This window comes from Lethenteron reissneri, unplaced genomic scaffold (genome assembly GCF_015708825.2).
Source record: "Lethenteron reissneri isolate LAM-NWPU_2019-01 unplaced genomic scaffold, ASM1570882v1 scaffold_121, whole genome shotgun sequence".
Classification (NCBI taxonomy): domain Eukaryota; kingdom Metazoa; phylum Chordata; class Hyperoartia; order Petromyzontiformes; family Petromyzontidae; genus Lethenteron; species Lethenteron reissneri.
The window spans coordinates 467114-484447 of NW_026890904.1; the positions used below are offsets into that span (position 1 = coordinate 467114).

The 17334-nt window shown below is 51.8% G+C and overlaps 1 long non-coding RNA gene across 1 annotated transcript; it reads left to right on the forward strand.

The window, feature by feature from the left end:
* Positions 1–1378: 1378 nt before the first annotated feature.
* LOC133361731 (uncharacterized) lies at positions 1379–14171 on the forward strand. Its single transcript, XR_009757412.1, has 5 exons — positions 1379–1655; positions 5370–5425; positions 7083–7175; positions 12729–12823; positions 14112–14171. It is a non-coding gene; the product is annotated as an uncharacterized LOC133361731 (long non-coding RNA).
* Positions 14172–17334: the final 3163 nt, after the last annotated feature.

Below are 17334 nucleotides of genomic sequence, written 5' to 3' on the forward strand. Positions count from 1 at the left end.
CAGCCTTAGGCTTTTGCGTGGCAAGGTATATTAAGCGTTTATTTGAATATGTTTATAAAAAATAAATTGCACTTTTAACATTAACGCGAGTAGCCGCGTGTAAGAGTTACATTTTAACGACAGGCGCGCGCTATAATCAGTGGTGGTGGGGGCTGGTGGTGAGGGCTGGTGGTGAGGGCTGGTGGTGAGGGGTCTTTAAATCTCACAGCGTTTCTTGTCAAAACAAACACTTTTAATTAACGTTACACTAGAATACAGTAATTTTGTCTTTAACTCCTCTATACCCGGTCGATATCCCTGTACCGGTACTAAGTATTATTCCTACCAGCCCACCCCGCAGGGTCCTGTTAAGAGTGTTATGTTTTTGTTTAGAGATTAAAGTTGCTTAACACAGAAGTGTCTGAGTGGTGCCTTCCTAAGTTTATGCATAATAATCTTAATTAATTAGAACTATATCCTGCGGTGAAATCTGAATCTTGAGACCTAACATAAAACACGAAGACATAATCAGTAAAAGTTAATGCTGATTGATAATACAACCCTAAATTTTGATTCAAAGCTTTCGTGACTGCAGGGATTCATATTCTTGGTTAATAGAAATATATTTTTTATTATTTCCCTTCTGCGTGACTTTACCGACGTGACTTTACCTAAAGAACCAAGAATATGAATACAACCCTAGACAACGAAGCCGAGCTTAATCAGCATACTTACATCACACTTTCATAACTTCATACAATTCATTGTATTATCCCGATTGATAATAAAACCCTAGGCAACGAGGCAGAGCTTAATTATCATAATTTTAACAAAAATAAAGACTCCATTTATACAACAGTGTTGACGCTGATGGTGGTTTTTATAGGTGGTTGATGATGATGGGTGTTTATGCTGATGATGGGTGGTGGTGATGATGATGGGTGATGGTGATGATGATGGGTGGTGCTTATGATGGGTGGTGGTGGTGGTGGTAGTGGTAATGATGATTGGTGGTGGTGATGATGGGTTGTGATGATGATGGATGGTGGTGGAAGTGGTAATAATGATTGGTGATGGGTGGTGGCGATGATGAAGGGTAATGGGTGTTGGTTATGATGGTTGGGTAGTGGTGGTGATGATGATTGATGGCGTGTGATGATGGTGAAAAACGGCATAATGACCGAAGCAAAATGCCGAAGAAACTGAACATCTTTTTTATTTTCCTATGATCTTAAAGGAGAGCGGGGAAGAGGGGGGGAGGAAAGAGGAGAGGGGGAGAGAGAGGGAGAGGGGGGGAGACACGGGGAGAGGGAGAGACAGGGTGTGTGTGTGGCTGTGTGGGTTGTAGTTTCTATGGCACTGAACGTCCTAGCAACGCCGAGTTGACATTCTGGGGGTGTTTAACCAACTCAAACTAAGAGGCACTCCACACACAGAGAGACGAACAAATACACAGACAGACACAGAGACATACAGACACACAGACAGACACACACAGACACAGAGACACACAAAAACACAACACAAATACACAGATACACACACAGAGACATACAGACACTTACGCATAGACACACACACAGACAAATAGAAACATACAGCCACACAGACAGACACACAGACAAATAGAAACACACAGACACACACAAACACCACTTGAGGTTTTGGTGGTGGAGGTAAGTGAATGAGTAATTAATTATCATCATAACTAAAACTCTCCCCGTGTCTCTCTCTCCCCGTGTCTCTCTTTGCCCGTGTCTCTCTCTCTCTCCCCGTGTCTGTCTCTGCCCGTGTCTCTCTCTCTCTACCCGTGTCTCTTTCTCAGCGTGTCCCTCTCTCTCCCCGTGTCTCTTTCTCCCCGTGTCTCTTTCTGCCCGTGTCTCTCTCTCTACCCGTGTCTCTCTCTCTACCCGTGTCTCTCTCTCTCCCCGTGTCTCTTTCTCCCCGTGTCTCTTTCTGCCCGTGTCTCTCCCCGTGTCTCTCTCCCCGTGTCTCTCTCTCCCCGTGTCTCTCCCCGTGTGTCTCTCTCCCCTGTCTCTCTACCCGTGTCTCTCTCTCCCCGTGTCTCTCTCTCCCCGTGTCTCTCTCTCCCCGTGTCTCTCCCCGTGTGTCTCTCTCCCCTGTCTCTCTCTTTGCCCGTGTCTCTCTCTACCCGTGTCTCTCTCTCTCCCCGTATCTCTCCCCGTATCTCTCTCCCAGTGTCTCTCTCTCTCTGCCCGTGTCTCTCTTTCCCCGTGTCTCTCTCTCTCTGCCCGTGTCTCTCTTTCCCCGTGTCTCTCTCCCCGTGTCTCTCTCCCGTGTCTCTCAACGTGTCCCTCTCTCCCCCCGTGTCTCTCTCTCCTCGTGGTTCTCTCTCCTCGTGTCTCTCTCTGCCCGTGTCTCTCTCTCCCCGTGTATCTCTCCCCCCGTGTCTCTCTCCCCGTGTCTCTCTATCCTCGTGTCTCTCTCTGCCCGTGTCTCTCCCCGTGTGTCTCTCTCCCCGTGTCTCTCTCCCCTGTCTCTCCCCGTGTTTCTCTCTCCCCGTGTTTCTCTCTCACCGTGTGTCTCTCTCACCATGTCTCTCTCTGCCCGTGTCTCTCTCTCCCCGTGTGTCTCTCTCCCCGTGTCTCTCTCTCCCCGTGTCTCTCTCTGCCCGTGTATCTCTCTGCCCGTGTATCTCTCTCCCCGTGTCTCTCTCCCCGTGTGTCTCTCTCCCCGTGTCTCTTTCTCCCCGTGTCTCTTTCTCCACGTGTCTCTCCCCGTGTCTCTCTCTGCCCGTGTCTCTCTCTCCCCGTGTCTCTCTCTGCCCGTGTCTCTCTCTCCCCGTGTCTCTCTCTGCCCGTGTCTCTCTCTCCCCGTGTCTCTCTCCCCGTGTCTCTCTCCCCGTGTGTCTCTCTCCCCGTGTCTCTTTCTCCCCGTGTCTCTTTCTCCACGTGTCTCTTTCTCCACGTGTCTCTTTCTCCACGTGTCTCTCTCTCCCCGTGTCTCTCACCGTGTCTCTCTCTGCCCGTGTCTCTCTCTCTCTCTGCCCGTGTCTCTTTCTCTCCCCATGTCTTTCTCCCCGCGTCTGCGAGTGTCTGAGTATGTCTGCGTAAACAATGTAACAAAAGATCAAACAAAGTTTGTGCTTGAGGCCCGGGGGAACAGGCGTCAATGACTTCTGGCCAAACCCAATTTGGCGGAGCCAGGATATTGAATCCTTACCCTCTGGATTCCTCCAGAAACAGCACAAAGCCTTTGCAGGTGGCCATGTGGAATGTTCAAACGCTCACTGTGGAGGAGAGGCTGCCACTCCTCTGTTGGGAGCTGGACCGGTACCGCCTGGATCTCTGTGATATTCAGGTGGTCCGGTGGACCGGCTCTGGCTCCTGTCACCATCAGGGGTGAACAGTCCTCTACTTGTGTCAGGAGACCGCCATACAACAGGGATTGGCTCTTCTGAACAAAATAATGAATGGGGCATGGGAGCATGGCAGTGAGGTGTTTGAAGCCGTAAGCCCCAGGCTACTTTGGGCTCACTTCCCATCAACTAGAGGCGAGGAGTGGTGATCGTGGTTACTTATGCCCCCATCAGTGGAGGGATGCAGGTAAGGCCCATGAGTCAGATGCCTTCCTTTCACAGGTGCTAGCTAAAGTGGCCCCTCGGGATATAGTCATCCTGTTGGGTGACTTTAATACCTGAGTTGGTCATGATGCTGGCACCTGGTCTGGAGTGATTGGCAGGCATGGGCCAGATCAGCTCAACAACAACAGTAGGAGGCTGCTAAACGTTGTGCAGCCCATGGGCTTGTAATTACCAACACGCTGTTCCAGCATCAGCGTATCCACACAATATAGTGGATGCATGCAGGGTCCAAGAAAGAACATCTGCTGGACTATATAGTGACATAACAGCGGATGCGAGCCCATGTCCTTGACACCAGGACCTACCGTGGAGCTGATCTGCCCTCTGACCATCGACTTGTCATCTGTAAGATGCGCCTGCCATTCTTCCACTCTGGTGGTGGGTGCACAACCAGGACACCATTCAAACCCTTAGTGGCATGGTCTCAGCTAGCGATGAAAGTTGCAAGCAAAAATTTCAGCATCGCTTGCAGCTGGGATTGGCATCGTCCGCTACTTCTGATGTCTAGAGGACATGGGTGAAGTTTTGGATTGTGGCTCATGCAGCTGCGATGGCGTTCAAGCTGGCTGAGAAAAAGCAACAGGCCCACTCTCATCGTCTACAGCATCCCACATCAGAGAATGAGGAGGCTTACTGCAGCCTTCGCTCAGAGGTTCGGAGAGCCGTGAGGTGCTACAAGGATGGGTGGTGGTCATGGGTTGCTGAGAAGATGGAATCTGCCTCAATGGCCCGCGGTCAAGAATCAGGCTGAATTGTGTAAGGAGTTCACACATCCTTGAAAGATCTGGACAAATTCCCATCGGTGATCTCCGCCGGCAGGCAAGGCTGTGATGGCTTTGTCATGTAGCCCACATGCCCAGCCACCGCATGCCTAAACAGCTTTTGTTTGGCCGGATAGAGGGGGCTAGATGGCCACGGCACAGGCTAGAGAAAACATGGAGTGATATGGTACAAGAGGATGTGGAGCTGAGTGGACTTCCCGATTACTGGTACCAGCAGTGTCAAAATCGGACTCTGTGGAGAGGTTCGTGAAAGACGCTGCTACTGGGCAGTTGGAGGCAGTCGCCCTCCAACAATAACGGAGGGCAGAGGAGCGACTCACAACAATGAGCGGGGCGCTGGGCGGCTAAAACACAGCAAATTGGCACAGTAGGGGGCACAGGTGGTGCATCAGCCAGTCAGTCGATCCATGGCACCTGGGTCTGCCCCGTGACCTCCTGCCAGTGGGCGTTCGACACTTCACGTGGCCTCAAGGTGCACATAGCCTGGCACAACCGCCATGGTGACGTCACTGCCACTTAGTGGCGAATGGAGGTTGGTGTTGTGAGTCTGTGTGTGTGTGAATGAATGAGTCTGTGTGTGCGTGAGTCTCTGTATGTGTGTGTCTGAGTTTGTGTGTGTGCGAGTCTGGGAGAGTTGGTGAGTGGATGAGTGGATGATTGAGTGAGTGGGTGCGTGGGTGGGTAAGTGAGTGGGTTCGTGAGTGGTTGAATGAGTGGCTGGGTTGGTGAGAGGGTGAGTAGGTGTGATGGTGGTGTACTAAACATCGCCACTGGGGAGACAAAGGCGGCCGGGCGTGGTGCTGGCCACCCACCCCCTCTGTGTGTGCCACAGTGTCGGTAGCCTTCATCGGTGCTGCTACTTACTACTAACAGCACTTGCCCTACAACCCTGCTAGAGGCTATCTGCGGGTAGGTAGCTTTGTCTGCAGCTGGGTCTGTGTAACAGCACTTGCCCCTACAGCCCTGTTAGAGGCTACCTGGAGCAGCTTTGTCTTTGTCTGTAGAGTGATGGCCAGAAGAACGAGGAATGCATCACCGATAGCTGGAGTCTTGTACACAGGTGATTCACTCACCACTCACTCACTAATGACTCACCACTGACTCACTGACCCACCACTCACTCACTCAGTCACTCATACAATGACCGACATACTCGCTCAGCCACTCACTCGCTCACCCATTCGTTCATTCACTGGCCCACGCACCCACGCACCCACTCACACAATCACCCACTCACTCGCTCAGCCACCAACTCACTCACCCACTCACTTGCTTACTCACGACTCACTCACTCTACCATTCGCTTACGCACGCACATACTCAGTAACACACAATCACCACTCACCCACTCGCTAAATCACCCACTCGCTCACCCACCCACTGACTCACTCACACACCCACTCACTCGCTCACCCAACCACTCGCTCAGCCACCAACTCACTCACCCACTCACTTGCTTACTCACTACTCACTCACTCTACCATTCGCTTACGCACATACTCAGTAACTCACTCACACAATCACCACACAATCACCACTCACCCACTCGCTAAATCACCCACTCGCTCACCCACCCACTGACTCACTCACACACCCACTCACTCGCTCATCCAACCACTCACTCGCTTAGCCACCAACTCACTCACCCAGTCACTCACCACCAACCTGCTCACCACCCACCCGCTCACCACTCACTCACCGACTCAGTCACTCATGCACTCACTCGCCACTCACTTGCTCACCCACTCACTCACCCACTTATCAACTCGCTCAAGAATCCACTCACTCAATCACCCACCCAATCAATCACCCCCCCCCCTACGCACCAATTCGCTCAGCCACCCACTAACTCACTTCTCATTCACTCACTCACCAACTCACTCACTCACCACTTACCACTCGCTCACCACTCACCCACTACTCAATCAACCACTCACTCCTTCACCTAAACACTCACTCATCCACTCACTCAATCATCCACCTACCTACCAACTCACCCACTCATTCACCCAATCACTCAATGACCCGCCCACCCACTCTCCACTCAATCACTAACTCACTCAGTCACCCACTCACTCACTCACCTACTCATGCATCTTCTCACCACTCACCCACTCACCCACCCACTCACCCACTCACCCACCCACTCACCCACTCACCCACCCACCCACTCACCCACCCACCTACTCACCCACCCACCCACTCACCCACACACTCACTCAATCACCCACACACCCAATCACCCACACACTCACCCACCCACTCACCCATGAACTCACTCACTCACTCACCCACCCAATCACTCAATCACCCACCCACTCACTCAATAACCCACTCACCCACACACACACTCACCCAATCACTCAATCACCCACCCACTCACCCACACAATCACCCACTCACTCACCCAATCACTCATTCACCCACCCACTCACCCACACAATCACCCACTCACTCACCCACTCACTTATCCAATCACTCAATCACCCACCCACCGACTCACTCGCCCACTCACTCAATGACTCAATCACTCACCCAATCACTCACTTACCCATCCACTCACTCCCCACTCATCCACCCACTCAATCACCCACCCACTCATTTACCCACTCAATCACCTATCCACTCACTCAGTCTATCACTCACCCACTCACCGACTCACTCACCCACTCACCCAATCACTCACTCAATATTTATAATGTAATGTTTCTCTGTAGGTCCGGACGGTATCACTGATTACAGACCACACTTAGCTGATAGCAGAGTCAACTCCGTTGTAAACTTCATCACTACGGGAAATCCTAACACAGGTATGTCCCTGTCTGTCTCCCTATCCCTCTGTCTCTCTCTCTGTATCTCTCTCTATCTCTCCCTATCTCTCCCTCTCTCTGTTAGTCATCGCCACGGGGCTCACCTTTAAGGGGGAGATATTTGTGCAATGCACACCTCCCCCGCGCAAAAAGTGCTCTTCTCCAACTGCCCTCCTTTCCTCAAAACTGCTGACCTACAACGAGACCTTGAGCGGTTCGGCAAAATTGTGTCCCGCATCATCATGCTGCCCTTGCACACAGGGGACACAGAACTGGTGCACGTGAATTTAATGTGAATTTTAAGTACACGACGGAAGGCAACACCTACACCATGTACGCGTCGACCGCGTTGCCACGCTGCTACATGTGCAGTGGCTTCGGCCATGCCCGTGCAAACTGCACGGGCAAACCAAAAGAAAAAAACGTGCAGCCTGCAACTAACATCACGCAGCAGCAGCCGCCACAGCCTCAGCAGCACCGACAGAGGCAGCAGCTACAGCAGCAGGAGCAACAGCAGCAGCAGCCGCCATAGCCTGTGCAGCGGCAGCATCAGCAGCTGCAACAGCAGTAGCCACCACAGCCTCAGCAGCAGCAACAGCAGGCACCACAGCACGAGTGCCAGCTGTTGCAGCAGCACGCCGCTGAGTCGGCGGCCGGTCGCGCAAAACTGCCGACCGACGACGAGGATGACGACGGCTTCAACCTCGTCACCTGAACTGTAACAGCACTCGCAGCGACAAGAGCTGGGACCAGATCTGCCGCTTTGTTGGGGAACACAAAGCAGATGTGACTCTCCTCCAGGAAACTCACCTCGACGCCACTCTGGAGGCTCAACGCCAGCCTTTTCTAGGCGGCCGGGGCCTCCTTCAGCCACGCCGAGGACAACCTCGCCGGCGCGGCGATTGTGCTCAGTTCGTGGTTTGCGCTAGAGAACGTCTCCTTAAAATACATTGTCAAAGGTCACTTGATTTCTGTCGACTTCGTCCTGAATAACTCCAGCCTCAGGTGGTTTAACGTATACGCGCCGAGCAGGGCCCGCTAGAGGAAGCTCTTCTTCGGCGCGCTGCGGGACGCGCTTGCGACAGACGACATGGACGACGTGCTCACCGTCGTGGGCGGAAACTTCAACTGCACCCTCGACCCAGCTCTCGACAGCAACACCACTGAACCTCAACGTGAATCCGCACGGCCGCTAGTCGACCTCGTGCGAAGACTGGATCTGCATGACATGTGGCGACTACAGCATCCAGCCGCTGCGGCTCTCCAAGGCAGGATAAGCCTTGCCAGGCTCGACCGACTGTACATCAATGCCAGCAGCGTTAACCTGCTCGGGGACAGTAAAATCGTTCCCTCCGGGTTTTCCGATCACCACCTAGTCTCCATGCTACTGCGAATTCCCAGAGCGGAGCAGCACAGCGCCTACTGGAGACTCAACGTACTTCAGGGAAACCTTCAAAGCCTTTTGGGCTCAGTGGCTGCCTGCCAAAAGAAGCTTCAGCTCCTACCAGCTACGGTGGGACAACACAAAGGCGCAGGTCAGGGCTCTCTGTCAGCAGTTCATGAGCCAGCACGCCGCCACCAAGAACGAAGAGGCGCGCCAACTGCAGAACGAGTTGCTGGCGATAGAGGCGGAGCTGAGCTCATCCCAAGGCACAGAGCAGGGTGAGACGCTACTGGAGATGCAGCGACTTTTCAGGTCCATCACGAACGAGCAGGAACATCGTACTTTTGTGTGAAAAACGATGCAGCACCTGTCGCAGATGGACTCTCCCTCTAAGTTTTTCTTCCGCTTAAACAAAGCACTGGCCAACACCAACACAACTTCCAGTTTGCGAACCCCAGATGGACAAACAGCCACATCTGAGAGCGAGATCGCCAAGACCGCCAGGGGTTTCTACTCGCAACTTTTCGCCACCAAAACCATACACGACGAGGCTGTCCAGGAGCTACTGAACGGGGGCCCTACCTTAGGAGTCCCCGAGCAGGATCGTCTGGACAGCCCCGTTACCCTGCAGGTGCTCTACACCGCTGTGAAAAGCCCCAGGGATTGACGGCCTGCCGGTTGAGTTTCACGCGGCCTTCAGGGATGAGCTTGGCCCTCCACTACTGCAACTGTTGACGGAGAGGCCTGCAGAAGGGTGAACTCCTACAGAGCTGCAGGAGAGCGGTGGTCTCCCTGCTACCCAAGAAGGGAGACCTGCGCCTCGTCGAGAATTGACGACCCGTGTCCTCCCTCTTGTGCGCCGACTATGAAATCTTCTGCAAGGTGCTGGCAATCCATCTCAAGACAGCGCTGGGTCAGCTGATCCTGTTGGAACAGTCGTATTGCATCCCCGGCCGGTGCATATACAACAACATCGGTACGGTCAGTGACCTAATCTCCCTTGCAGAAGCGCATAACATGGACTTGGGCCTCCTCTTCTTGGATTAGGAGAAGGCCTTTGACAGGATGGACAAACTCCTAACATCGCTCGGCTTCGGCCAGGTCTTTATCTCGCATGTTAGGCTCCTGTACACGGGCACATCCAGCCTCTTGAAAATAAACCAGCGGCTCGGCACCCCTTTCCCTGTGATGAGGGAGGTCAGACATGGCTGCTGTACACCCTGTCCATTGAGCCACTGCTATGCCACCTCAGACGAATCTATCTGGCCTCAAGGTCCGGGACCTGAGAACACAGTCGTCAGGCTCTCGGCTTATGCAGATGACATATGCGTCGTGCTCAATGACGCGCATGACGTTTCCACGTTCTGCCAGGCGGTTGCAGTGTACGAGAGGGCCTCCTCAGGGTCAACTGGGCCTGTGTTTGGGGTCGCGAGGCGGCGTTCACTCCGTGCTCCCAGGAGTCAGTTGGCAGGCCAATGGAGTCCAGTACCTGGGGGTTTACCTGGGGAAACCACACGTCACTTTGAACAACTGGACGGAGCTGACCGATACAATCGAGGCTAAATTGCTGACATGATCACGCCTCATTCCGCAGATCTCTTTCAGGGGCCGAGTGCTCATCGCTAACACCCTGGCAGCATCCGTGCTGTGGCACAGGACCAAGGCCCTCCAGCCTCCTGCTTGGCTACTCACCAGAGTCAACCGCTCACTCGCCCACTTGGTCTGGCATGGGAAGTACTGGCTCAGGCCGGGCGTTCTCTGCTTACTGGTGGGCGAGGGTGGCCAGGGTCTGGTGGACGTCGCCGTCAGGGTCATGAGCTTCAGGCTCATGGACGTCAGGCGGCTGCTGTACGACCGGGAGGAGCTACCCTGGAAGTTGCCAGCCCTCACCCTGCTGTCTCCCTGTCTCTCAGGGGTATGGAAAGGAGCTCTTCCTTATGGACCTGAGCCTGGTCGACTCCACGAGGCTGCCAGGTTATTACCAGAGCCTCTTGGACGTGTGGCGGAGCTTCGAATGGAGCAGAACGCACGTACCCTACGACTCTTCCTGAACAAGACCTTGTTCTGCAACGGCCTCTTCCAGGGGATCAGAGAAGAGAGGACCCTGGCTCTACGCCTCACATCAGCAGGGCTGTGGACAGTCTTCGACCTCGTGCAGGCCCACCAGTGCAAGTGGAAGACCGAAGCTGAGATTGCTAGCACCGTGGGACTCCGCTTCATGCTCGCCGGGGAGAAGCTGCTGCGGGACGTGCTCTGGACCATGAGGGAGCTGCACCTGAAACTGGAGGTACTGGGGGATGGTGGCGGCCCTCCCCCACCCCTCCTTCTCCAAGTTGTGCTTCTCCTGCGCGCAGCCCCCTGGCCACAGCGATTCTGGCAAGCTACTGAAGCTCCCAGGCTGCAGGAACGTGCCCCTGAAGAGCGGCCCGAACAAAGCCCTCTACACGTGCTGTGTAAAGGCGCTGCATTCCCGGGACCTGGCCGACCTACCGGACACAAAATGGAGAGATAATTTCTCTCCCCTCATTTTGGCTGCCCCCCAGTGGAAACAAATGTACAAGTCTCTCGTAGCCAAACTATGCGGTGACCTCCAGTGGAAATTGGCAAACTGCACTTTGCCATCGGGGGTAAGACTTGTACATTTCCTGCGGTGCCAGGGAGGATCTGCCCCACCAGTACTAACACTGCCAGCGGCTCAAACCAATGTTCCGCCTTTTGGGGGACATCTTCAGGAAACTGGGGGTGTCCTTCTACAACAGCAGCTTCGTATATGGGGTGCCTTACCTGGCTAACAAGCGCCATGACCTCACCAACTTCGCCTGTGCTCAAGCGAAGATGGCGGTGTACAGAACGAGAAAAAAGATGCTGGAAGGTGACACTGACGGCTGCTCTGTGCTTCCAGTGTTCCGGGGCCTACTCAAGACGCGGCTCCAGCTGGAGCACACATACCACAAACATGCCAGTGATGTGCAGCACGTCTTCTTCGAATACTGGGGGGTCGGAAAAGCCCTCTGTACCAGCGTGGACGGCACCCGCATGTTCACCTTCTGAAGTGCTCGCTCGTCGCCGTGGCGTGCACGATGACCACCACCACGTGACTTTTCTCTTGCGTTGTGCACGGCGAGTTTAGCGCCACAGCGCATGGATTTATAGTATTTGTTATTTGTTTGCTGGTGACTGTATTTCGTATCGGAATCGCCTCTAGTGCTGTTACTGCTGGAGGCAAATAAAGTTGTTAACAAGTCAAAAGTCTATCCTCTGTCTCTCTCTCGCCTCTGTCTCTCTCTCATCTCTTTCTCTCTCCTCTGTCTCTCCTCTGTCTCTCTCTCTCTCTGTTTTCCACATTTGTCACTCCACACAGTCAGCTTAATGTCTACCACCCATCTCAACTCGCCGTGTGTATGTAATGAATTATATTGATCGATCCAGCACCCCCACGGCCACCTGTTATTACCAATAATGACGCTGACGATGATGCTGATCCTTCTGATGCTGCTGATTGCTGATAATGATGCTGATGATGTTGATAATGCTGCTGATGATGATAATCATCAGTGATGTTGCTGATGATGATGCTGCTGATGCTGCTGCTGATGATGATGATGCTTGTGATGCTGATGATGCTGCTGATGATGCTGATGACGACGATGATGTTGATTGATGATGATGATCATTAGTGATGTTGCTGATGCTGCTGATGTAGATGCTGATGATGTAAATGCTGATGCTGATACTGCTGATGATGCTGTTGATGATGATACTGATGATGATGCATATGATGATACTTATGACGATGATGATGCTGATGCTGATGAGGCTGGTGATGATGCTGACACTGAAGCAAACGATGTTGATGATGATTCTGACTATGCTAATGATGATTCTGATGATGATGCTGGTGATGATGCTGGTGATGATGCTTGTGGTGCTGCTAATAATGCTGACGATGATGCTGACGATGCTGATGCTGATAATGTTGATGATGCTGATGCTGCTGATGATGACGATGCTGATGATGATTCTGATGATGGAGCTGTTAATGCTGATTATGCTGATGCAGTTGATGATGCTGATGATGCTGCTGATGATGATGCTGATGATTCTGATGCTGCTGCTGATGCTGCTGATGCTGGTGCTGATGATGGTGATGCTGGTGATTGCGATCCTAGCCTTTACCAAACACCACGTTGGATCGATCGGGTGGGGTGTGGAAAACCTGGCGTGGATCAATCACTCAGCCCTCTCCTCCGGACACCAGATCAAGGTGTGTAGTGTATAGTGTAGTGTATATTATTATAGTGTATTGTGTAGTGTAGTATGTAGTAGTGTAGTGTACCGTGTAGTATGTAGTAGTGTAGTGCATAGTAGTTTAGTGTATAGCAGTGTATCGTGTTTAACACGTAGGTTTTCGCGACCAATATCATCCATAAGAGGTTTTTTTGGGTTAGATCGCATAAAGTTAGGAAATCTAACCCAAAAAAACCTCGATTATAGAGTGTAATGTATAGTGTACTTTATACTGTATTGTACAGTAGTGTAGTGTATAGGTTAGTGTAGTGTATTGTTGTGCAGTGTATGGTGTAGTGCATAGTAGACCAGTGTATAGTGGAGTGCATAGTAGTGTATAGTCGTGTATTCTATAGTATAGAGTAGTGTATAGCAGATGCTATATTGGACAGACGGGACGTAACATCAACGTAAGACTAAAAGAACACCAAAGAAACATTAAATTATTTCAAACACAACTGTCGGCAGTGGCTTGTCAACAAGGACACTCAATTGATTTTGATAACGCTGAAGTGTAGTGTGAAACTAATTATTACTGGCCAAGACTAATTAGAGAACCCATTGAAATTGAGAGAAATAGAAATGACTTTAATCGCTCTGACAGCTACAGGCTTAGTGCGGCCTGGAAGCGTATTATTAAATAAATAAGATATATAATACAATTACAATTCCTTATAAGGGAAACAAATACCAATGAATAACAATTGAATGATTACCAATCTATATAATTACAATACCCTCCCCTTCTCCATCTCGAATCACTGCACCAGAATGAATTAAATGATGACGTCACCCTGCTGCTGCTCTATTTAAGACCGGGAGCAATGGGCGGGCTTTACCATTCTGGCAAATTGCCCGATGAAGCTGGATGTAATTACCAGCGAAACGTCGTACTCAAATTTTAAATGATGTTGATTCACTCTTCAACACACCGGTGGGCTAAAGAAGTGAATTATTTTGTCCTTTGCAAACGTGACACTTTTTTACTGATTGGCTGTGTCGGGTGGTGGAGGGTTACGACACATTTATAAATAACGCGATCTAAACCCAAACACCTTTATTATTAATAGTGTCTAGTAGTGCAGTGTATAGTATTGTGTATAATGTTGTGTATAGTCGTGTAGTATACAGTGTAGTGGAATGTGTAGTGTATAGTGTAGTGTATAGCGTATTGTATAGTAGTGTAGTGTATTGTGTAGTGTGGTGTATAGTGTAGTGTCTGATGGATGATGGTTGCTAACTAACCAAGTGGTATGAGTCCACAGAGGGGCCCATTCCTTCAGGCTGCTGAGGACTCTCACAGCCACAACCACCAGCACCCGTGGTGCGTGTAGACATCAAGAAGCTTACTCACCCACCCACTCACTCACGCACTCACTCACCTTCTCATTCATCCAACCACTCACTCACACTCTTACTAATCCACCCACCCAATCACTCAATCAGTGACCCACTCATTCATCCATCCACTCACTCATCCACTCACTCATCCACTCAATCATCCACTCAACAACAACCGCCATTCACCACAAGTAGTGTTGACGTCACCACGTCGCTTGTGCCAGGCTAGGTGCATGTTAAGGCCACGTGAATTGTTGAACGCCTACTGGAAGAAGGTCACAGGGCAGACCCATCATGTGCCACGGGTCAACTGACTGAGATGACTGGCTGATGCACCACCTGTGTCCCCTACTGTGCCAACTCGCTGTGTTTTAGCCGACCGGCACTCCGATTGTTGTTTTGAGCATCGCTCCTCTACCCTCGTTGTTGCTGGAGGCGACTGCCTCCAACTGCCCAGTAGCAGCGTCCTTCACGAGCATTTTCCACAGAGGCTGATCTTGACACTGCTCGTACCAGTCAACGGCAAATTTACAGGACCTACATCTCTTCTCGAGCCCATGCCGTGACCGTTTAGCCCTGTCTATCCAGCCGAACAAAAGCTGTTCAGGCATGCGGTGGCTGGACATGCAGGCTACATGACCCAGCCAATGCAGCCTTGCCTTCCAGAGGAGCTCACCGATGGGACTGTGTCCAGATCTTTTTCAGGATTTGTGAAATTTTCACACAATCCAGCCTGGTTAAGCCCAGGATGAATCGTTGGCAAGCGAGCCTAAATGTTTCTAATCGGCGGAAGATGTCCATTAGGGGGGTGCACGTTTCGCAAGCATAGGGAAGGGAGGGCATTACTGTGACCGAGAAGACCTGAAGCTTCGTGTGGAGCGACAGACCAGGTAGCTTCCACAAAGTGTTACTCAGCCGATGAAAATAATAATGCCGCTTGACTGATTCAGAGCGAGACCTCTGCTGTCAAACCGGAGCCAGTCATGAGCACACTGTCCAGGTATGGACAACTTTCTTCTCTCTCCACAACTGCTCCATCCCCATTAGCAGTTGTTGGGTAGAGTATCTGATGGCACAACATATCCATGCAGGCGCTTAGTTTTGGTGAGGCTGAAAGTAAGGCCCCAACTCTTCGTGGCATGCTCCAGGTTCAGCAGCAGTGCCTCTTCCTCTGAGTGAGCAGCAATCACCAGATCATCAGCATACATTACATAGCTGACCAGTAGTGAGCCATCCCTTGAAAACACCTGGGCATCAATCAGCCTCCCATGGTATCTGTACCAGATGGAAATTTCCTCTGGTACAACTTAGTGAGTCCAACTGAGTCGCAGACGTTGTCTTGGGAGCAACACTATTTATTGCACCAACTCAACATAAACTAACCTACACTTGGGTGTTGAACGCCCATCTAACCACGCTACGGCAGAACTAGACACGGTTTTGCTATCCCGGTCTGGACCACGAGCTGGGTCCTGGACCGCGTGGCTTGAGGCTTCATAACCCGACGTGGATCTTCTTCACCACCAACCCAAAGAACACGAGCCCCTACGGGCCCCCGTTATATCGTCTGGGTTGGGGCTGGCTCCGCCCTCGCCCGCCCACCTTCTAGATCTCTCGAGCTTTCCCCGAAGGCTCCCAAGAATTCTTTTATACCACGTGACCGCCCAATGGCCCCCGTCCACCGGTGTCCCCCCCCCTCCAATGTCGCCCGGTCACGTGTCGGCAGGTCAACCAGCGTATCATGCCCCAACGTCACCCTGGCTGGCTGACACTCCCTCTCGCTCTCTCACCGGGAGCCCGCACCTCACATTGTACGTGGTGCCTCCGCGCTGACCAGCGCTCACCCAAGCCCTGCTAGGGCTGTTACGACGCCCAGTAAGCGAGCTACACGTAATGCCAACACATTAACCGCCGTGGCTTTGCAAGCCTGGCACCACACAGTGACATTCACAGTCACTACACAACCAATGAAGGCTTCACGAACTATGTGGTCTATATCGATGTTAAATAATGCGGAAGTCAGAGGACATCCCTGTCACACCCCAAAATGAATAGGGAATGGCTCTGACTCCTGGCCATGTAGTTTTACGCGGGCCCACTCACCATCATGAAGGCCCTTAATTATTGTGAGCAGAGAATCAGATTCTCCAAAAGCACGAAGAACAACCCACAGCCCAGGCCTATTGATGGTATCATAGACCTTGATCAGGTCAATAAAGCAGAGATGTAGGTCCTGTTGGACTTCCCTACCTTTGCTGTAGTAAATGGACAGAAAATATGGCATCTATGCAGGACTGCCTTGGCCTGAAACCACATTGCCTGGTAAGGCAATGTTGAATGATCCTTGCCAGGATCTTTCCCAGTACACACTGAGGAGGAAGATGCCCCTGTAGTTGATACAGTCTGTGCGGGTCCCCCTTCTGAAAGAGGGGGACCACCAGGCCATCCTTCCCATCCTGCAGAACCTGTCCAGTGGTCCACATCTCGGGCAGTCTGTGCACAAACGTCACCCTCCCTCAGCATTTCGCTTGGGAGATTAACTCTAACCGTTTCTTTTTCTTGTCTCAGACTCTGTATCGCCGTCTGTACTTCCTCAACAGATGACACCTCTGCGAGACACTCAGTGGGTGACAACTTCTTCCAATATTGGAGGCACCGCAGCCTCAACAGGGTCATCCCAAATTTGCCCCATGAAGTTTTCCGGGCTGAGGGATTTTTCCTTCCCCAAAACTTCAGGGAAATGCTCAGCAAATCTGCAAACCTGTTCTTGGGTGTCGCAGATCGGATCACCATTCTTTCGCCTAATGATGGTGATAGATGTGGCACTTAAAGTTACTTTTTGATGGAGTTAAAGAGTGATTTGTGATCGCGGGCTATTGAGGCATATTCCATCTCCTCAGCAACCACCTTGCAGCAGTGCACCGCGCTCCGAACCTCCGAGCGAAGTCTGCAGTAGGTCTCATCCTTCGCTGACATGGGAGGCTGTAGATGGTGAGAGTGGCCTGTCACTTTTCTTAGCCTGGGCCTCTGGGGAGGTTTGGACCTCATTCGTTTCTTCCATCGCATATAGTCCAGCAGATGTTCTTGCTTGGACCTGGCGTGCATGCATGATGTTGGGTGGATGTGCCGATGCTGGAACAAGCATGT